Here is a 23,717-nt window from a genome sequence, read left to right as displayed (position 1 = left end):
CCTATCATAATTGGAAAGAAAGAATTAGAAGGGAAAGGAAGGAGTAATGAGAAGCAAGAAAGTGAGAGAGAGAGAGAAAATAAAGGACTACTTAAGAACGGAGGAATCAGTGAACAGGGGGCAGAAGGAAGAAAGGAAACACAAAGGAGAAAAATGGAAAAGAATGTCTCCATGTTTATGACATCATCCATTATGCACAGTGTCTTAATAGACATTAATGGTTATTCCTGACAATCCCATGACATAGGTATTATTTCCTAAGTAGTAATTTTACATCTGAGGAGACAGATTCTCAGTTCAGTTCAGTTCAGTTGCTCAGTCGGGTCCAACTCTGCAACCCCATGGACTGCAACAGGCCAGGCCTCGCTGTCCATCACAACCTCTTAGAGTTTACTCACTCATATCCATTGAGTTGGTGACAACATCCAATCATCTCATCCTCTGTTGTCCCCTGCTCCTCTCGCCTTCAATCTTTCCCAGCATCAGGGTCTTTTCAAATGACTCAGCTCTTCCTATCAGGTGGCCAATGTATTGGAGTTTCAGCTTCAACGTCAGTCCTTCCAATGAACATTCAGGACTGATCTCCTCTAGGATGGACTGGTTGGATCTCCCTGCAGTCCAAAGGACTCTCAAGAATCTTCTCCAACACCACAGTTCAAAAGCATCAACTCTTCAGTGCTCAGCTTTCTTTATAGTCCAACTGTCACATCCATACATGACTACTGGAAAAACCATAGCCTTGACTAGACAGACATTTGTTGGCAAAGTAATATCTCTGCTTTTTAATATGCTGTATAGGTTAGTCATAATTTTCCTTCCAAGGAGTAAGCATCCTTTAATTTCATGGCTGCAATCACCATCTGCGGTGATTTTGGAGCCGAAAAAAATAAAGTCTGCTACTGTTTCCACTGCTTCTGCCATCTATTTTCCATGAACTGATGGGACCAGATGCCATGATCTTCGTTTTCTGAATGTTGAGCTTTAAGCCAACTTTTTCACTCTCCACTTTCACTTTCATCAAGAGGCTTTTGAGTTCCTCTTCACTTTCTGCCATAAGGGTGGTGTCATCTGCATATCTGAGGTTACTGATATTTCTCCCAGCAATCTTGATTCTAGCTTGTACTTCCTCCAGCCTAGCGTTTCTCATGATGTAATCTGCATATAAGTTAAATAAGCAGGGTGACAATATACAGCCTTGATGTACTCCTTTTCCTATTTGGAACCAGTCTGTTGTTCCATGTCCACTTCTAAGTGTTGCTTCCTGACCTGCATATAGGTTTCTCAAGAGGCAGGTCAGGTGGTCTGGTATTCCCATCTCTTTCAGAATTTTCCACAGTTTATTGTGATCCACACAGTCAAAGGCTTTGGCATAGTCAATAAAGCAGAAATAGATGTGTTTCTGGAATTCTCTTGCTTTTTCAATGATCTAGCAGATGTTGGCAATTTGATCTCTGGTTCCTCTGCCTTTTCTAAAATCAGCTTGAACATCTGGAAGTTCACAGTTCACATATTTCTGAAGCCTGGCTTGGAGAATTTTGAGCATTACTTTACTAGCGTGTGAGATAAGTGCAATTGTGCGGTAGTTTGAGCATTCTTTGGCATTGTCTTTCTTTGGGATTGGAATGAAAACTGACCATTGCCAGTCCTGTGGCCACTGCTGAGGTTTCCAAATTTGCTGGCATATTGAGTGCAACACTTCCACAGCATCATCTTTCAGGATTTGAAATAGCTCAACTGGAATTCTATCACCTCCAGCTTTGTTCCTACTGATGCTTCCTAAGGCCCACTTGACTTCACATTCCAGGATGTCTGGCTCTAAGTGAGTGATCACACCATCACAGTTATCTGGGTCATGAAGATCTTTTTTGTACAGTTCTTATTGTGTATTCTTGCCACCTCTTCTTAATATATTTTGGTTCTGTTAGGTCCATATAATTTCTGTCCTTTATTGATCCTATCTTTGCATGAAATGTCCCTTGGTATTTCTAATTTTCTTGAAGAGATCTCTAGTCTTTCCCATTCTATTGTTTTCCTCTATTTCTTTGCACTGATCACTGAGAAAGGCTTTCTTATATCTCCTTTCTATTCTTTGGAACTCTGCATTCAAATGGGTATATCTTTCCTTTTCTCCTTTGCATTTGGCTTCTCTTCTTTTCACAGGTATTTGTAAGGCCTCATCAGACAACCATTTTGCCTTTTTCCAATTCCTTTTCTTGAGGATGGTCTTGATCCCTGTTTCCTATACAATGTCATGAACCTATGTCCATAGTTCATCAGGCACTCTATCAGATTTAGTCCCTTAAATCTATTTTTCACTTTCATGGTGTAATCATAAGGGATTTGATTTAGGTCATACCTGAACATCTATTTCTGCTTTATTGACTATGCCAAAGCCTTTGACAGTGTGGATCACAATAAACTGTGGAAAATTCTGAAAGAGATGGGAATACCAGACCACCTGACCTGCCTCTTGAGAAACCTGTATGCAGGTCAGGAAGCAACAGTTAGAACTGGACATGAAACAACAGACTGGTTCCAAATAGGAAAAAGAGTACGTCAAGGCTGTATATTGTCACCTGCTTATTGAACTTATATGCGGAGTACATCATGAGAAACGCTGGACTGGATGAAGCACAAGCTGGAATCAAGATTGCCGGGAGAAATATCAATAACCTCAGATATGCAGATGACACCACCCTTATGGCAGAAAGTGAAGAGGAACTCAAAAGCCTCTTGATGAAAGTGAAAGTGGAGAGTGAAAACGTTGGCTTCAAGCTCAACATTCAAAAAACAGAACATGGCATCTGGTCCCATCACTTCATGGGAAATAGATGGGGAAACGGTAGAAACGGTGTCAGACTTTTTTTTTTTTTTTTGGCTCCAAAATCACTGCAGATGGTGACTGCAGCAATGAAATTAAAAGATGCTTACTCCTTGGAAGGAAAGTTATGACCAACCTAGATAGCATATTCAAAAGCAGAGACATTATTTTGCCAACAAAGGTCCATCTAGTCAAAGCTATGGTTTTTCCAGTAGTCATGTATGGATGTGAGAGTTGGACTGTGAAGAAAGCTGAGCACTGGAGAACTGATGCTTTTGAACTGTGGTGTTGGAGAAGACTCTTGAGAGTCACATGGACTGCAAGGAGATCCAACCAGTCCATTCTAAAGGAGATCAGTCCTGGGTGTTCCTTGGAAGGAATGATGCTGAAGCTGAAAGTCCAATACTTTGGCCACCTCATGTGAAGAGTTGACTCATTGGAAAGTCATGATGCTGGGAGGGATTGGGGGCAGGAGGAGAAGGGGACGACAGAGGATGAGATGGCTGGATGGCATCACCGACTTGATGCACGTGAGTCTGATTGAACTCTGGGAATTGGTGATGAATAGGGAGGCCTGGAGTGCTGTGATTCATGGTGTCACAAAGAGTCAGACACGACTGAGCGACTGAACTAAACTGAACCTAAACTATGGTGGAGGTAATGAAGATAATGGTGACCTCCTTCAAAAGATCCTATGCATGTACTGCTACAGTCCATGCCCCCAACCCTGTATCAGGCCACCACCACCCCCATGCCTTCGCCAGAGACTCCCAGACACCCACAGGCAAGTGTCCTGCGGGGTAACTATTCCTTTCTCCTGGGTCCTGGTGCACCTGAGTTACCAGGGAAGCCCCTTAATGCTCCTAAAGCACAATTTCCCCACCTCAGTGTCTGTGTACTTTCTGCTGCTTTCAGAACCTACCCCTTCCCCAACTTCATATAAATGTCCTCTCTCGCTTTCTTCAAGTCACTGCTCACATGATGTCCTATCTATGACAGCACACAACCCACCTCCAACTGGTTCTCTGTTGCTTTACAAGCTTTACTTGTATATTTATTTATTTTTGCATGCCACTTATCACCAACTGGCCTAAAGTCAGTGTATTGCATGGAGGAAGCCAATTCTGACCCCATGATGGCATGATTGCTTATTTGACTTGCTTTGCACTGCTCTTCTTATTATAATTATACAGAATGCCTTGTCTCAGAGAATCTTGCCCCTCTGCCTGACTGTTAAACCTAAGTTTCTTTGTTTAGAACCCTGTCCACCTGTAGATGGCAAGAAGGGAGAAATTAACACATCTCCTGCCTGAGGCTTTCCATTCTGGGAGATGTTTGCAAGATTAATGGCAAACATTAATTAATTAATCCTCACCTCTCCCCATCTCTCATCTATAAATGAACCTGGTGTCCAGACCCCAGAGATTGTTTTAAGGAACTAGCCTGCCATCTTCTCGGTCAGCTACTTTCCAAATAAACTTGTTTTTCTTGCCTCAGCACTTGGCCTGTTGTGCAGCAAGCAGAGCGAACTTGGACTCAGTAACAAGTCTACTTGATTATTTGTTCATTATTCATTTCCAGACTAAATATATGATCCATGAGAGCTAGGACATTTTTGGTTCACTGCTTGATCTCATTGCCTAAAACAGTGTTCAACTCAGTAATGCACAAATATTTTTCACCAAATGAATGAAAGGATAATATAATTGCATCAACAATGTAATGAATATGGCCTGAACTAAAACCTTATCTCCTGAATTTTTTTGCCCAATTTTATTTTTCCATCAGTTTACAATTCCTCTACTCCATACATCAAAGCATAAAATGCAGCGAAATATCACAGGAAAGATAAATGCTTACTGTGACTTGGCGCTAGGCACATTGAATCAAACCCCATGATGCTTTAGAATACATGGACCACTGAACAAATGGATTAAGTCCTATTTGCTTAGCCAAAAATTTAACTGCAAACATCGGTCATTTCCTACACAGGGACTACTGATGTGGGAGAGCCTTGAAAAACAGCCAAATTTAGTCCAGACCTCCTGAAATTCTCCCCAGACTAAATGGCAATGACAAGTAGTATGTAGGATGGGGGATGCTGAAGAAGGGATTTCTAGATAATTTAACAGCAAGTCACCCTAAAATGTGCTTTCCCCAAGCCTTCTTTGGATTAAGTTTATAAAAGAAAACTAAGAGTAGAATTGAGTTTCAACCAAAACCCGTAGGGGCCAGTTTCAATAGATTATCAAGGCACTTAACTTTTGTGGAGTAAAGGCCAGTGAAACCTCTGAAATCTTTTGAACTGAAATGAATTATTCTTCCATTACCTTGTAATATAATAATGATAAGGATATTTAGGCTAAACTTTATAAAAATAAATACCCTAAAGAAGTAGCAATTCTGACTCAGGCTCTACCATGCCAATATAATTTTATGAATCCCCAGACACTTTTTTATCCAGGCTATTATCCAAGTGGTTTCTTTGGAGGGTAGGTCTATTTGCATACAAACAGGGTATGGTTAAAAAATATTACCCATATAATAAGTTTTTTTTTAATAAGTTAATGTAAATGAAAGATTTCTTATTAAGACTTCTTGCTCAAGGGAAATAGTGCCTTAAAATTAAGCTTGCTATAGAACATTATACTAAAGAAGCATGTAGCCACAGAAAAACTCTTGGAACAATAGTGTGTATTTTTCATGCATAGGTGCCAGAAAATCTAGGACCTTGTTAAGGTCAAATGGTTCCATTATTTTCTTCAAGTCCACACTCTTAATGAATCAAGCCATTAGGAGGGCAGACCATCAATATCCTTTGAGAAAACAAGAAACTGGCAGAAATGCCTGAACTTAAGCTATTTCAGACCTGATGTTATTGATTGATTCTTGGTGGCTTCATGTAAGCCTTCATCAGAAAGAAGATCAAAATACAGCTGATCTTAACCTTTTCCTTAAAAATGACCTCAATTCAATAAAAGTGTATAGATTGCTCATTTTATAGTCATGGCTGTCCTTTGCCCCATGGGAGAATACAAAGCAGTATTAGACCCAATTCCTGCCTTTAGGGGCCTTATGTTGGGAATAGTCAAAAAGTTCATTTGGGTTTTACCGTATGCTGTTACAGAAAAACTTTTTGAAACCTTTGGCCAAGACAAGAAATGGATATACCTGAAAGCTATGACTGTGTTACAAAAATCAAGAGACCATGTGAGATAAGCAGGAGATGAATGTCAAATACTTTGGGAATCTAGACATTGGAAAGATCCCATCTAACTGAAGATTCAAGGGGATTCACACACACACCAAAGGTATCATAATTGAGTTGGACCTTGAGCTGGGTTTGAGGGAATTTGTAAGGAAAGAAATCCCCAAACAGTAACTCTCCAAACAGGGAGAACCAAGCCAAGGTTATGTCTAAGGAACGAGAGACAGTCCACATAACAGGCAGCTTTCAAGATGACCCTCACCTCCTATTATCCACACCATCATAGAATCACCTCCCCTTGAGTATGAGACGGACCTAGTAACTTGCTTTTCAGGAAAAGTAAAGGCCAAAGTAATAAGATATCAGTTCTACAGTTAGGTCACAAATGATTTTAACTTCCATCTTTCTGGACTCTTTCTATTGCCTTCTAGGCTTACAAACCTTGATAAATCATGATCCCATATAGGAGAAGCCCATGGCTCAAGTGGTAAAGAATAGGTCTGTAATGCAGGAGACCCAGGTTCAATCCCTGGATCAGGAAGTTCCCCTGGAGAAGGGAATGGAACCCACTCCAGTATTGTTTCATGGAGAACTCCATGGACAGAGGAGCCTTGTGGGCTACAGTGCATAGGATCATAAAGAGTCAGACAAGACTGCGTAACTAACACTTTCACATGTACCAAGGAATTGTGCAGAGCCCACAGACAACAGTGAGTGAGAAATTGAGGCCCTCGGTCCAATAACCTGGGAGGAACTGAGCTTGGAAGCATACTCTTCACGACTTGAACATTGAGATGACTATAACCACTGCAGACACCTTCACTGTAGTAGTGAGAGACCCTGAAGCAGGAAACAGAATTAAGCCATATGCAGATGTTACAGCAGGCAGGAAGCTAGATATGAGCAGAGCAAAGGGGGGCAGGTAACAGGAAATCATGCATCTTGCAAGCAGCAGGGGTCCGTAGGCAAAGAAAAGCAGAAACCTCCAGAGTGACGGGAAACAACACATTTTGGGTGATGAACGTTCTGGAAGCACACAAAGAAAGGTTGGGAAAGGCGGGAATCTCCTAGTTATAAAATGCAACCTGTTTGGGCTTCCCTGGTGACTCAGTGGTAAAGAATTCATCCATCTACCAGTGAAAGTATCCCTGATAGCTCAGCTGGTAAAGAATCCTCCTTCAATGCAGGAGATCCTGGTTTGATTCCTGGGTCAGGAAGATCTGCTAGAGAAGGGATAGGCTACCCACTCCAGTATTCTTGGGCTTCCCGTGTGGCTCATCTGGTAAAGAATCTGCCTGCAGTGTGTGAAACCTGGGTTTGATCCATGATGCAAGAGACATGGGTTTGAACCATGATCAGGGAAGACTCCATATGCAATGTAACAATTAAGCCCATGTGTCACAAACTATTGAGCCTGTGCTCTAGGGTCCGAGAGCAGCAACTACTGAAGCATACATACCCTAAAGTCCATGCTACACAACAAGAGAAGCTACTGCAATGAGAAGCCCACATGCATTGCAAAGAGTAGCCTTTGCTCGCTGCAACTAGAGAAATGTTGAACCAACATTTCTCTAGTTGCAACCAGCAACGAAGAACCAACATAACCAATAAATAAATAAAATTATTTAAAAACATGAAACATTTAAATGTAACTTGTTGCTCCTTGTGCTCTCATTACTGTAACATTAGCCTCACAGATAAGAAGTACTCATCATGCACTGAGGCCATGACACTTCTGATCTAAGCTATATATTGAAAATCCTCCTCCCTTCCAGAAGATGGAGCTAGGATAAAAATCAGAGACTAGACCCCCAAACTCCTCCTTCTCTAGTGAATATTCTGCCTCTTCACTTGTATGCCCCTCATAACCAGCTTACATTTAACTTCTAATGCAGAGTACATCATACGAAATGCCAGGCTAGATGAAGCACAAGCTGGAATCAAGATTGCCAGGTGAAATATCAATAACCTCAGATATGCAGATGACACCACCCTTATAGCAAAAAGCAAAGAACTAAAGAGCCTCTTGATGAAAGTGAAAGAGGAACATGAAAAAGCTGACTTAACGTGTCCGACTCCATGCGACCCCAGAGACGGCAGCCCACCAGGCTTCCCCGTCCCTGGGATTCTCCAGACAAGAACACTGGAGTGGGTTGCCATTTCCTTCTCCAACGCATGAAAGTGAAAAGTGAAAGTGAAGTCGCTCAGTCGTGTCCGACTCTTAGCGACCCCATGGACTGCAGCCTACCAGGCTCCTCCGTCCATGGGATTTTCTAGGCAAAAGTACTGGAGTGGGGTGCCATTGCCTTCTCCGATTCAGCTATACAAACATATGTAAATATGTACTTTTTACAAATAAAATATATACTTTTTTACAAAAAAAAAAAAAAAAGAAAAAGCTGACTTAAAACTCAACATTCAGAAAACGAAGATAATGGCATCTGGTCCCATCACATTGAAAGGTTGTTGCTGAGCCGTGAAAGATGCCAGGATTCTTGACCTCCAGAGGAGAGGAATTCAATCTGGGGCCAGTAAAGAGGCCTGATCACTCAGAGCTTTTGTCTGACAAAGCATATTAAAGTATAAAAGAGACAGACAAAGCTTCTGACATAGACATCAAAAGGGGGTAGAAAGAGTGCCCCCTTGCTAGTCTTTAGCCGGATCTTTTATGCCTGTTAGAAAGCTACTAATCAGAGAAGAGAGACACCTCAAGGCTGAGGGGGTTTCCCCTCTCCCACAATATGCATTCTCGAGATAGGATGGCACAAGCTGTGTCATACCCCAACCATAAAACAATTGATACGAATACTGGTTTATTGAGCTATTATCAGCCCAAGGTTTGAGAACAGAAAAAAAAAAAAAAAATTAGTCTTAGATAGAACCATTTTGAAGACAGGCAAATTCCAAAGCAAATGCATAGTTTCGTAAACATAGCTTAAGAAAAATATTTCCATAAGAAAAACACATTGGTTAGCTCAAGGTTTGAGAAAAGTTAAGTTCAGGTGGAACCAGGTGACGTCATAGCAACACAGAATTTCAAGAGAAACCTCCTTTTAATTCTGTATGGAGAAGGGAAAAAAAATCTGACCCTTGTACTTTGTTTCATCACGCCGCTTAAGCGAGAGAGAAAAAATGTCTCACACTTGAAGCCTATTACCTTTGTTGGAGACCCCTGGCCTTCCTGCCTGTTACCCTCTCTACTTCATGGCAAATAGAAGGGGAAACAATGGAAACAGTGACAGACTTTATTTTCTGGGGCTCCAATATCACTGCAGATGGTGAGTGCAGCCATGAAATTAAAAAGCACTTGCTCCTTGGAAGAAAAGCTATGACAAGCTTAGTCAACATATTAAAAAGCAGAGACATTACTTTGCCAACAAAGGTCTATGGTTTTTCCAATAGTCACATATGTATGTGAGAAGTGGACCATAAAGTAAGCTGAGCGCCAAACAATTGATGCTGTTGAACTGCAGTGCTGGAGAAGACTTTGAGAGTCCCTTGGACTGCAAGGCTATCAAGCCACTCAATCTTAAAGGAAATCAGGCCTGACTATTCATTGGAAGGACTGATGGTAAAACTGAAGTTCCAATACTTTGGCCACCTGATGCAAAGAACTGACTCACTTGAAAAGACTCTGATGCTGGGAAAGATTGAAGGCAGGAGGAGAAGGGGATGACAGAGGATGAGATGGTTGGATGGCATCACCGACTTGATGGACATGAGTTTGAGCAGGCTGGCATCACCGACTTGATGGACATGAGTTTGAGCAGGCTCCCAGAGTTGGTGATGGACAGGGAAGCCTGGTGTGCTACTGTCTATGGGGTCGCAAAGAGTTGCACACAACTGAGCAACTGAACCAAACTCACTTGTATCCTCCTCATAACCAGCTTGCCAAAGAACCCCAGGGCAGCAGCTCCTCACCTGTCTGACTGCTCTCCCTCTCAGGGTGCATCCTTCTTAAACAAACTCTCAGTTTACTTTCTTAACCTCCTTGCTTGTCTCAGAATTCTTCTGTGACAAAGAAAGAACCTAAAATTCACTGGAAACAGTTTTCTACCATAAGATACTATGTGACAGCTGTTGTTTGAGGACACTACGTTTTGGGATAACTTTTTATGCAGGGATAGATAAGTTTTGCACTTCAGACTGACTAGAGATTATTGTGTGGAGTAATTATTTATGTGTTGGCTTACTATTTCAAAATCATTTACTCGTGTCATTTGACTTTTAACATTCCTTTGTGATCAAAAAAAGCAAGTAAAAAACTCACTCTACAGATAGGAGAAATTACCCTGGCTTAACGGTTTATAGTCTCTGTCACATAAGTAGCTAGTGTTTTTCTTTAATTCAGGGATCTTTTAATTACAACACTCAGAGGAACAGAGGGCTGGAAATTTTCAAGATTTAATGTATATGAGGATCATAGTCTTTAATTGGGATGAACAGAAATGACAAATACCTGATCACAGGGAATTGGTTTTGCTGTTTATCTTTGCCTTTCTCACTCTTAAACTCTGAATGTGTTATAAATAATCTTCTGCTGGGTTTTATAGCTTTGTTTTGGTGTCTTTGTGCTTCTCCTAAGGCTGTCAACCAAAATGTCAAAGTATGCTGACATTTCAGTTGATTTTGAATGGCTATTAACTTTTTAAAAATTGAAGAGATCTGATATGCAAACAGGCAGGCTTTCCATATGGTACCTAACATATGTACATACCATAATATATTGTATATTGAGTTTCAGAAAACTCCTAGCTAACTTATTAAATACTCAACTGATGCTTACCTCTTGCAGTATTAACATTTATTTATATTATTTAAATTATATTACTGGGCTTACCTGGTGGCTCAGACAGTAAAGAATTCAACTGCAACACAGGGAATTATAAGTATATACTACTAGGAAATTATAAATATATACTTACTCTCCTGAAGGAAATATACAGAACAAAAACAAATCTTGCTTTTTAAATTAGTTGTTGAAATGAATCTATTCTAATCAAGTAATACTTTCAATAACACTAAATATTGCTGCATTTAGTAACATTTATACCTCCCAAACCCCAGATTTTTATTTTAAATACTTATGGATTTTATATTCTTTATTCTCAGTCCTCACTATCAGCCCATCAATCATCAGTTTATTCTGACCTATATTTTTATTTTTCCTGGCACTTTTCATTTCTAACTTCCTACTTTCTCTATGAAAAAGAAACTCAGAAAATACCCAATTTTAATGATGTTTAAAGATAGGCTCTACATGAGAGTTTAAGCTAATGTGAGAGCAGTCAGGGGAGACATCCTGTGTGGGTTTGAAGCCCACCATTTAGAAACTGGGTAATGTTAGACCAAAAAACTAAAAATTAGTACTTCCGGTAAAAACAATTCTGATCTTATAAAGGAATTACGGGGATTAAATAAGTTAATATTTTGAATGTCAATCGAGTCCCTGGTGATGGGTGCCAGACGTGTTTGATAAAAGTCTTCTTAGGAGATTCCAAGGAGCAGCCATTCCTCTAACTCAGGGCTCTTGCCCTGGCTATACCTGAGGATCACCTTGTAGCTCTCAAAAATGACTCATGTTTGGACTCTGCCTTCATTTTCAATCACCGCTATAAAAAATTCCCACAAACTCAGCAGCTCAAATAGACATAAACATACTAACTTACAATCTGGGAGGTCAGAAGTCCAAAATGAGTCTCACTGGATGCACCCCATGATGTCAGAGGGCTGTGCTCCCTTCTAGGGGCTCTAGAGGAGAATGTTTCCCTGCTTTCTCTGGGTTCCAGAAATTACCTGGATTTGGGGGCTGCTGGCCCCCTCCTCTCCTCTTCAGAGCCTGCAATGAGTGAGTCTTTCTCATACTGCATCACTCTAACACAGACTCATTACACACCTGCCCTCTACCCCACCTAAAGAAGCCTCTGACGACACTGGACCCACCTGGATACTCCAGAATAATCTACCATCAGGTAGACAATTAACAACACGGGTCCCATCTGTTACCTTGATTGCCATTTGCCAAGCAAGGGACTCACCCTTGCCAAGCAAGGGTTCCAGGAATCAGGGCATAAACATCTTTTGGAGGCCATTATTCTGTTTACTGCAGATTCCCACCCTCCAAAGAGCCAGGGTTAATTGCTCTTGGCAAGGATACATGCTTTACACACTCACTAAGTGATTCTAATGTCCAGATTCGCTTGAGAACTGCTGATCTCAATTATTATCAGGATTCCATGAAACATAATGCCCATAAAATGTTCAATACTGCTAAAATTAGATTTGGAAAGCATTTAATTAGACACATTAGATGTTAAAGACAGTATGAAGTTCTATAATAGAGAAATCTGTTCAACCCCATTTAACGAATCTCTTAAACTTTTTAGAGTAATATCTGTTAAGAGTCCAAGGAATTATTTTTCTACATAAGATTTTTGGGATTTAATGCTCTAGGGAGGAAAATGAATGTAATGGTATTTTTTGTTTTCTTTACTCAGATGCTTTTTAAAAATTATTTTACTACTAAGCTGTCTGTTGAATTTAGGATATGGCAAATACTTGTAATCCAAATTTAAGACAATTTACTCAACATCGTATTACTATTTATGTCATTAAGAACCAAATAGTCAATATAGTATAATTGAATCATTCTTTGAGGAGAAAAGAAAGAGCAAAAGAGCTCCCCAAACAGAACTATTTTGTTAAATAAAAGAACTTGGTTTTCTCATGCTTAGGACTGAATTGTTTACACAGAATCACATAATGACTTAATGCCATAAAGAATTAAATCACTTTATTTTATAAACACATATTGTGAAGACAATTAGGGCACATCTAAAAAATCATGAACACCGAGTCCATATTTACTAGAAGACTCACTAAAAGAGATAAAATAGATAAACTATTTCTTTCTTAAATTTCTCAGCAGAAATCCACCTTCTTGTGTCTCAAGTCAATGTGGAACATGTAAGTGTTTGGGAAATTTTGTATCTATTGAAGAGAGACTCAAGATTAATAACTGAAATAATTTGACAGCTACATTCTCATGTTTCAGAAGAGGGATAATTCAAGACAAATAATCAAAGAGGTTAAATAAAGAGTTTTGATGGTAAAAGAGCAAGCAGGTACTTATGAAAGGTTCTCCCAAGATAAACAAAGGCAAAGAGTTATTTCTCATTGAATTATCTGCATCCCATGGTTGGTGTGTGCATGCTCAGTCATTCAGTTGTGTCTGACTCTGATCCCATGGACTGTACCTCACCAGGCTCCTCTGCCCAAGGAATTTTCCAGACAAGAATACTGGAGTGTGTAGCCATTTGGCACTCCAGGGGATCTTCCCACCCGGAGACTGAACCCATATCTCCTGCACTGCAGGCAGATTTTTATCAGTGCACCACCTGGGCAGCCTCATCCCATGGTTGGACTGTCCTCCAACTGCTAACCGCGTTCACAGCACATCCAGAGAGTCTAGGGTCAGTAGTTGGAGACTGACTGTAAAAGTTCAAGAGTTCAAGTTATTGTGGGTTATAAAGAAAATGTCCAACCCCACCTACTGCCTAACTCAGAAAATACTGTTCATTGGGTTGTTGTTTTTTTTTTTTTTTTTTTTTTTTGATATTGAGTTCCATGAACTGTTTGTAAATTTTGGAGATTAATCTCTGCCAGTCTCATTATTTGCAAATATTTTCTCCCATATATACACACCACTAAAAACAGATAACCTATAAGGACCTACTGTATAACACAGGGAATTATGTTCAATATTCTTTAACAAGCTAAATGGGAAAAGAATTTGAAAAAGAATAGATAAATGTATATGTACAATTGAATCACTTTGTTGCACACTTGAAACTAACACAACACTGTTAATCAACTGTACTTCAATATAACATAAAATTTTTTTAAAAATATTGTTCAGGGCTTTTTTCCTACTTAAATAGTGGCATATAGTCACATATGATATACAGTGGTACTGAACCACACAGCTCTGGAACCCAGCCCCTTATATTAAATCCCAACTGCACGTTTAATTGGATGAATGACCTTGATAGGTTATTTAACCTCTATTGCCTTGCATTCTTCATCAGCAAAACAGACAAAGTGATACCTCAGTGCTTAGAACTTAGTAAAAGCCTCACTAAATATTAGTTCTGGTTTTTAGCTCATTATGTTTATATACATTATAAAGTAATAAGACTAAGTGCTTAGACAAATTTATTTCAAATGTGTTATTTTATAAATTTGATTAAAAGTACAATCTGCAATGCATAAAAGAAGTTTAAGAAACGAAGTGGAATTTCATTTGAAATACTGTGACATGTGATATGCATAATTTTTCAACAAATTAACACCATCGATTTATGGAAATAAAAGCTATGTTTAAAGCTCTATTCTCATTTTTCAGAGAAAAACATGGAGTCCAAAAGAGATTAAATGACTCATATCTTTAAACACATAAAAAATAAAGGACAAAATGGCAAAGTTGTAAAGATTTCATGCTTAAACAATTTTACTCTATTAAGATCTAAAAACTACTTAAGATTCTCGAGGGAAGTTTTTTTGTACTGAAGTTTCTTCAAATACCTCATTCAAAAACACACTAAATATCGTGTCAGTCACCAGCCACTATGCTGAAGGCAGAACAAAAGTTGAACAGTGATAAAAAGGTATGTGGGAATTAATAAGATGAGATTTTTTTTTTGAGAGTGTTAGGATGGAAAAGGCCCTTTGACTCCAACATTTTTGTATTACTGATGAGGTCATCAAGTTCTAGAAAATGTTTAAATAACTTGCCCATAATCCCTCAGCCAGCAAAGGACATATTTAAGTTCTGTAACTCCCAGTTTGCCTACCCAGCAAATATTGACCTTCATAGGAGATTCTGAGGCATACAGAAACCAAGGAAACCAATCCTTATACGGAATAATGGAGGAGAAATGCAGTGCTGGAAATTTTTCTGAGCATTAATAAGAAACCATATCTGAGCTTTCTCCCAGGATATTGGAGTTTTTAAAGGTCTTGGGTTTAAAAAAGCAGATTTTTGATTTGGAAATTTCAACTAGCTAATAGCAAGCTAAGGCATTACAGAAACAATGAAAAACCAGCAAACAAGGTAGTAAACACACCTCTCCATTTTTCTCACAACATGACTCTAACTGTCGACTTATGACCTAGGATTCTTTTCTCCTTTTTTAATGTTTATTGGGGTATGGCTGATTTACAGTGTTGTGTGACCTAGGACTGTTGATCATTCTCTGACCTGCACTGTTCACGTCATTCCACCCAAGAATTGTCACATTCGTCCAACCTCCCCCTACTGGACTCGGGCAGTGTATTGTTCACTGTGCTGCACTGAGAGCCTCTCAGGGTTCGCTGTGTTCTCCTCATTCTGACTCCTGCTCAACCCACCCTGTCAGGCTGAAAAGGGGTCATATTTTTCCCCTTATATTTGAAAACATAAATCTTTACTCCCCCACCGAGCGTTTTCCCTGCATGCAACACTGTACTGTGAACGCTCTATTGCAAGGTCCTGTGATCCCACTTCTGCTGCTGCTGCTGCTGCTAAGTCGCTTCAGTTGTGTCTGACTCTGTGCGGCCCCATAGACGGCAGCCCACCAGGCTCCTCCGTCCCTGGGATTCTCCAGGCAAGAACACTGGAATGGGTTGCCATTGCCTTCTCCGATCCCACTTCTACTCTACCGTAATTGTTCCAGATTTGATTTTCCCTGCTTCCAAGCTTGCCTGTGTACAGCTGCCAGGTAATCTGCTTAAAGTCCAACTCCAGTTACACTGGACCCTGGAACAACACAGGACTGAACTGTGAGGGTCCACTTACACATGGATTTTTTTCAGTATTAAATACTAAAGTACTACAGGGTGTGTGGTTGACTGAACCAGGGATGTGGAACCACGAATGTGGAAAAACTGCAGATGTGATGGACCAACTCTAAGTTATACTTTAATTTTTGACTATAGGGTCAGCATCCCTAACCTCTGTGTTGTTCAAGGGTCAACTGCATATTATTCCTCTGATTAAAAAGTAAAAACACTACACACACACACACAAATAAACGCAAGTTAAAAATAGTGAAAACTGAATAAGGTCTGTACTATAGTTAGCATGCTTTTGAACTGTGGTGTTGGAGAAGACTCTTGAGAGTCCCTTGAACTGCAAGGAGATCCAACCAGTCCATTCTGAAGGAGATCAGCCCTGGGATTTCTTTGGAAGGAATGATGCTGAAGCTGAAACTCTAGTACTTTGGCCACTTCATGCGAAGAGTTGACCCTTTGGAAAAGACTCTGATGCTGGGAGGGATTGGGGGCAGGAGGAAAAGGGGACAACAGAGGATGAGATGGCTGGATGGCATCACTGACTCAATGGACGTGAGTCTGAGTGAACTCCGGGAGTTGGTGATGGACAGGGAGGCCTGGTGTGCTGCGATTCATGGGGTCGCAAAGAGTCGGACACGACTGAGCGACTGAACTGAACTGAACTAAATGTTGTTGCTGTTCACTTGCTAAGTCCTGTCCAACTCAATTGCAACCCCATGGACTGCAGCATGCCAGGCTTCCCTGTCCATCACTATCTCCTGGAGTTTGCTCAAACTCATGTCCATTGAGTCAATGATGCCATACAACCAACTCATCCTCTGTTGACTCCTTCTCCTTCTGCCCTCAATCTTTCCCAGCATCAGAGTTTTTTCCAATGAATCAGCTCTTCGCATCAAGTGGCCAAAGTATTGGAGCGTCAGCAGTAATGTACTGAATTCAGTTTTCTGGTTTTAACATCACACTGTAGCTGTATATCATGTTGTTGGTTCCCAAACTGGCTCTCATACACACAGGGCAAGCAAAGACCAAAGAAGCAAATCCCTCTAGACTTCTAGGTGGAAGGTTTCATGAGCAGGGGAACTTACTTTAGGAGGCTTGTTTAGGGCAGCCACCAAGACTTCTTGGGACAGCTTGCGCTCTGGGAACAGTAGGCAGAGCATAAATTCCAAGAACAGGGGATGGAGGAAGGAGTTCTCTGAAAGACCCAATCCAGCTCGTGGGTCAGCCACTAGTCACATCCCATCACCTCCTCCAACAAAGTCAACCCTGGCAGAATCTGAGTGATAGGTACCTGACAGGCTTTCTACTATGTACTTCCTAAGCTCCTAATTATGTCAAAATTTAAAACAACCAACAAAAAGGTAAAATTTGTAAATGGATTTCTTCACATTTTCAAAATAAACATGATATTCTGTTTTGTACTTCAGGTAACTCTCCAGAACAGAACCACTTACAATTTCCTAAAAAACCTAGTGTTTATTAAGATATTTTGCCTTGACCTTTCAATGCCTCTCTCCCCCTCATTTGGCTTGTCACTTCCTCTTTGAAGGTGTACCTTAAATACCGCTTTCCCTTCAAGCCCTGCCTGATCCCTCATCAGCTAAACACAATCTCTCCCACCCAAAAAATCTTGTCCCATGTCTCTTTTGACACTTGCTGTTGTTCAATCACTAAGTTGTGTCTGACTCTTTGCAACCCCATGGACTTGTAGCATTTACAATATTAGATTATTCAATTTGCGGACTGATTTTCAGCTTCTACTCGATTATAAACTCTTAGAGGACAAAGTCTATATCTTAACTATCTTTTAATGCCCCAAGATTCTAGTAAGTACTTTGCCCAATATTTACTAAAGTAAAAAAGAAGACTTCTGCTTCCAATAGGCAAATGAAAGTGGACATCAATTATAATCAATTTAATAAAACAAAAATTTTACACACTGAGGAGCAAAATAATACACGTGTTTTAACCAAGTGGAGCTTTGCATGTATGAATATTTTTTGTTAGAAACAGCAGAAAGTAAAGATGTTATTTGGGTACTTGCTCAGGAGTTAAACTTTTGTTTGCCTATGCAACATTCAGGCAAACTCTATGGTGTAAGTTGCATAGAAGATCCACACCAATTAAAAAGAAAGGTCTTTTTCTTTTAATTAAATAAGCAAGGTCTCTAAAACTGCACCTTGGTTTCATTCTTCCATAAATTATTTTCTTCGCAATATGAATGTCTTTCTCTTTACTTCCCTTTATCTTCTCATTGTTTCCTTCCATCATAAAGGGTTCAGCAAGTCCCTCCAGTCACTGGGGTGTGGTCCCAACACATAAAGTCTGTGGTGACTTCAATCTGAGATTCCTATTTCACTGCAAGTTGGTATTCCAGTTGTAAGGCTCAAATATTATTTATCTGGCACTTAGTGTGACATAGCATAATTATTTCAGCACCCTCCTTGATGAAAGAATATGGAAGCAAATAATATAACAGTATAAGAGGAAGCTCAATTTTTTTAATTTAATTGGAGGCTAATTACTTTACAATACTGTGGTGGTTTTTGCCATACACTCATATGAATCAGCCATGGGTGTACATGTGTTCCCCATCCTGACCCTCCCTCCCCATCCCATCCATCAGGGTCATCCCAGTGCACGAGCCCTGAGCACCCTGTCTCATGCATCGAACCTGGACTGGCGATCTATTTCACATATGATAATATACATCTTTCAATGCTATTCTCTCAAATCATCCCACCCTCGCCTTCTCCCACAGAGTCCAAAAGTCTATTCTTCACATCTGTGTCTCTTTTGCTATCTTACATATAGGGTCATTGTTGCTGCTGCTGCTGCTGCTAAGTCACTTGAGTCGTGTCTGACTCTGTGTGACCCCATAGGCGGCAGCCCACCAGGCTCCTCCATCCCTGGGATTCTCCAGGCAAGAACACTGGAGTGGGTTGCCATTTCCTTCCCCAACACATGCGTGCATGCTAAGTCGCTTCAGTCGTGTCCAACTCTATGCAACCCTATGGACAGCAGCCCACCAGGCTCCTCTGTCCACAGGATTCTCTAAGCAAGAATACTGGAGTGGGTTGCCATTTCCTTCTCCAGGGTCATCTTTATTATCATTCTAAATTCCATATATATGCGTTAATATACTGTATTGGTATTTTTCTTTCTGACTTACTTCACTCTGTATAATAGGCTCCAATTCCATCCACCACATTAGAACTTATTCAAATGCATTCTTTTTAATAGCTGAGTAATATTCCATTGTGTCCACAGCTTTCTTATCCGTTTGTCTGCCAATGGATATCTAGGTTGCTTCCATGTCCTGGCTATTTTAAACAGTGCTGCGATGAACATTGGGGTACACATGTCTCTTTCAATTCTGGTTTCCTTGGTGTGTATGCCCAGCAGTGGGATTGCTGGGTTGTATGGCAGTTCTATTTCCAGTTTTTAAGGAATCTCCACACTGTTCTCCATAGTGGCTGTACTAGTTTGCATTCCCACCAACAGTGTAAGAGGGTTCCCCTTTCTCTACATCCTCTCCAGCATTTATTATCTGTAGACTTTTGGATAGTAGCCATTCTGACTGGCATGAAATGATACCTCATTGTGGTTTTGATTTGCATTTCTCTGATAATGAGTGATGTTGAGCATCTTTTCATGTGTTTATTAGCCATCTGTATGTCTTCTTTGGAGAAATGTCTGTTTAGTTCTTTGGCCCATTTTTTTGATTGGGTCATTTACTTTTCTGGAATTGAGCTACAGGAGTTGCTTGTATATTTTTTGAGATTAATTCTTTGTCAGTTGAGGAAGCTCAATTTTTAAAACAATTTATGCATCCCTATTTACTTCATGTGAATCTCTGTATCTAGTTTCCAAATTGGCAAAAACAACTTGTTTTAATCTACTAATAAAGGGTGTATTATTCAGACAGTGTAATCTACCTTGAGCTGTTTTATTATTTGGGGTGACTGGACCACTGACATTCCACAATGAACTCACATTCAATGGAGCATTTTGAGGGCTTCCTAAATGACAGATGTTGTGCCTGACACTCAATGGACTTATCTGATTTTCTAGTCTCTGTGGCAAATTTGAACATGGTAAATATTCCTTCCAACCTCAGCCAGTGCCTCTTGTTAATAAATTAATATAAAATGTTTTAAAGAATAAACTGGAGTTGGTAACGTCATCTATGGTTTGTACAGCTCATGAGTCTCATTCAAGGATCAACCCAGAATCATGCCTAAGTAGCACCAAGAACTGATGAAACTGAATTGACTGAAAATTACTTCTTTATAGCTATACTTGTTCCCCAACATGTATCCATTGATAATTAGCTTAATTTCTGTTCCCTACAACTGATCCTCAGCTAAGATCATAGATTTAAAGATGGAACTTTTTAAAATAAACTCCTCAAACTACAACCACTTCACCTGCTCCAATGCACAAGATCTTTCAAAATTTGCAAAGTCAAAGAGAAGCATATGTTTCTCAATAAGAATGTGAGAAATGTGTTTGCACATTTGTTTTATATGTGTTTTAATAAACATCTTTAGCTCAGAGCGACAGTAACTCTGTCCAATGTAATCTAGAAAGAGCCTGATAACAGATTTTAAGTTGGATGAATGATTCTAAAGAAACCAATATTTTGGCACCACATAACTTCAGAGAAGCATTAGGAAATCCACTTATTTTAGTTTCATGAGCTCATAAGGAAATAAACTTACATTGTATCAATGGCAGAGATTGAGGTTTCCTCTCAAGATTTCTTCAAAGTTATAACCAGGGGTGAGAAATAAAAATCTAGTTTCCCAGAGATCCCTCACCAGGAAGAAGAGTATATTTATAATCCAGAGATTTGGGGGAAAATAATACAGCTTTGTATGATATGTAAAAGGCACTAGTGGAAGTAAAGTATAATCAATTTAATTTATTAACACCTTAATTGTATACCACAAAGAAACAGGAATTTGATGATTTCCAAGATCAAGAAAAATTCTAGATACAGAGCATATTAATTCAGAGTTGTCTTAAGAACGTGAATATAAACCATGAGAATTAAATGAAAACTTTTGAGGAAGTAAAGATATTACAGCAGTTAGGCTTTTGTTATTATTGCTTCTATTGTACATGTCTATGTGTACTTTCTATAACCAAAGAACTGTAACACTGAGCCCCTGTCCTCAGAAGGCTATCTAGATGTAGCAAATTTCAAGATGTATCCACAGGAAATATTGACGACATTGAAGAAAGTACTAAGAAAGAAATTGGAACATGAGCTGAAATCTAGAAGAATGTGTAAAATGTGTACCTCTGCTAATAAAATTTGCACAGACGTAGAAGAGGACAGAGAAGAAAGAAACATGAGCAAATACAAACACGGTGTCCAGGCTACCTAAACGTGAAGAGTTTTTAATTACAAAATTAGGTAAGAATTACTCCAGGCAGATAAATTCTAAAATTATTATAAAGTTAGTAATTATAAGAGTTCTTGAGTAGAACATGAAAGAAAAAACTGAATGGCATGCCAATTAAGCCATAAATCAATGGAAGAAAGGCTACACTGAGTGAGCTAAGAAATTACTGTGTGTGTTCATTTGTGCAGTGATAGGAGCTTTCACAGGTAAAAGCTTTCACAAGTGGTGCTAGTGGTAAAAGAACCCACCTGCCAATGCAGGAGACATAAGAGACGCAGGTTCAATCACCCAGTCAGGAAAATCCCCTGGAGGAGGTCATGGCAACCCACTCCAGTATTCTTGCCTGGAGAATCCCATGGACAGAGGACCTTGGCAGGCTACAGTCTATATGGTCACAAAGAGCTGGACAGGACTGAGTCAACTTAGCACAGGACAGCATAGGAGTTTTCATTAAGGTGGTAGTGACAGGATTTGAGAGTCAGGGGCAAATGAGAAATGTATTTCAAGTGAAGAAACAGTACAACCTGATGATACATAGACGATAAATTGCAGATTTATGAGGAAGAAGATATGAGCTAAATTTGATTCCTAATTTTCAGGACTATGAGAATAGAGAAAAACAATTGCCATTAAATAATTTGTAGTGTAAGAAGGGAAATGAATGTAGAAAAACATTGGGAGTGAAATATAAATAGAATTCAAAAACGACATGTATTCAAATGGGTATTATCTACTGGCAATTCAAAATGTGAGTAAATTTTGGGTGAGTGGCTTGGCTAAATGCAATATATTTGTGAAGCATTAGTAGAAAGGTGGAGAAGGCAATGGCACCCCACTCCAGTACTGTTGCCCGGAAAATCCCATGGATGGAGGAGCCTGGTAGGCTGCAGTCCATGGGGTTGCTAAGAGTCGGACGCAACTGAGCAACTTCACTTTCACTTTCCACATTCATACACTGGATAAGGAAATGGCAACCCGTTCCAGTGTCATTGCCTGGAGAATCCCATGGAAGGAGAAGTCTGGTGGGCTGCTGTCCATGGGGTTGCACAGAGTCGGACACGACTGAAGCTACTTAGCAGCAGCAGCAGTAGAAAGGTTACTTGAGTTCCTGAGTGTTAAAGATATTTCAAAAATGGGAAGAACAGATAACCATGAATTTCTTTGAAGACTGTCTCCATAGAGAATGGAAGAATAGGGGGAAAAGAAATAATAGAGTAGAATGTCAGAGAATAGTGTAATGTATAGAAATCTAAAGAAGCCACTTTTAACATTAAGCTCCACTGTGTGCATGCTGAGTCACTTCAGTCATGTCTGACTCTTTGCAACCCCATGGACAGTAGCCCACCAGGCTCCTTTGTCTATGGACTTATCAAGGCAAGATATACTGGAGTAGGCTGCTGTTTCCTTCTTCAGGGGATCTTCCCAGCCCAGTGACTGAACCCGCATCTCTGACATCTCCTGTATTGGCAAGCAGGTTATTTTACCATGAGCACCACCTGGTTCTTAAAATGCAACATAGCTACTTGGAATAAAGTATACTCTTCTATAGAGAATATACTTTTTTGATTAATGAATGTAATAAATAAACCTACAGATCTCAATGGAATCACATAACAGAAGCTTATTCTTTGCTTTCAGGAAGTCCAAAACCCTGGACCTGATTGGTAGACAGCCTTCCAAGGGCTCATGTTTTGAAGCCTTTTATCTATGGCTCCTCTCTTTTCCTGGACTTCAGAGTCCTGGGTTTCTGGCCAAGGAATAGGGAAAGAGAATGGACTATGTGTTATAGTTTGTGTGCATCACTTTTCTTCTCGTTCCACTGGCTAGAACTCAGCCACGTGGGCTTATTAATTGCAGGTGTATTTTGGAAATCTAATCTATGGGCTCAGGAAGGGGAGGAATCTGATTTGGTGAGCAGCTAGATAATCTTCACCACACTTGGTTCTGGGGATGTATCTGATTAATAATGATAATGATGAAGAGATAGGAGCCACATCAAATTTCAACATTTATGTCATTCATATGGATGTGGAATTGAATAATTCTTTTTTCATCTTTCAATAAAATGCTTACATTCTAGGTACAAATACCACTGACTACATGAAATTTAGCAAATCACATCTCCCATAGTAGGAGTTACAGTATTATGGCAAGTAAAGTAAATATTCAGTTTAAAATTGTAATGTATTTATATATTTAACAGAAATAGAATTTGTTATACCGTGTTTGATAGAAATACAAATGAAGGGAACTAATGTGTCATTCACTTATTCTTTGTGGCAAAACAGACAAAACAAGGAAAAGCTAGCAGCACTGCAGTTTTCTGCATCTTTGGACAACTGGAGTTGAGAATAATCAACAAAACAGCTGACCCAGGAGAATCAAGCTTAAGCTAAGGTGAGTAAGCACCACTCCTGGTTGTCGTAACAACAAGGTAACATAT

At 39.7% G+C, this 23,717-nt stretch overlaps 1 protein-coding gene across 3 annotated transcripts in view; it reads right to left on the bottom strand.

Annotated features, from left to right (window-relative positions):
• LOC139182686 (uncharacterized) overlaps positions 1–23,717 on the bottom strand; it is a 472,105-nt gene that overhangs the window by 157,776 nt on the left and 290,612 nt on the right. The window lies entirely within an intron of this gene.

Source organism: Bos indicus, chromosome 4, assembly GCF_029378745.1.
Source record: "Bos indicus isolate NIAB-ARS_2022 breed Sahiwal x Tharparkar chromosome 4, NIAB-ARS_B.indTharparkar_mat_pri_1.0, whole genome shotgun sequence".
In the NCBI taxonomy this organism is placed as follows: Eukaryota; Metazoa; Chordata; class Mammalia; order Artiodactyla; family Bovidae; genus Bos; species Bos indicus.
The sequence above is the reverse complement of the archived record's forward strand: the minus strand, read 5'-3'. Positions and strand labels throughout refer to the sequence as shown.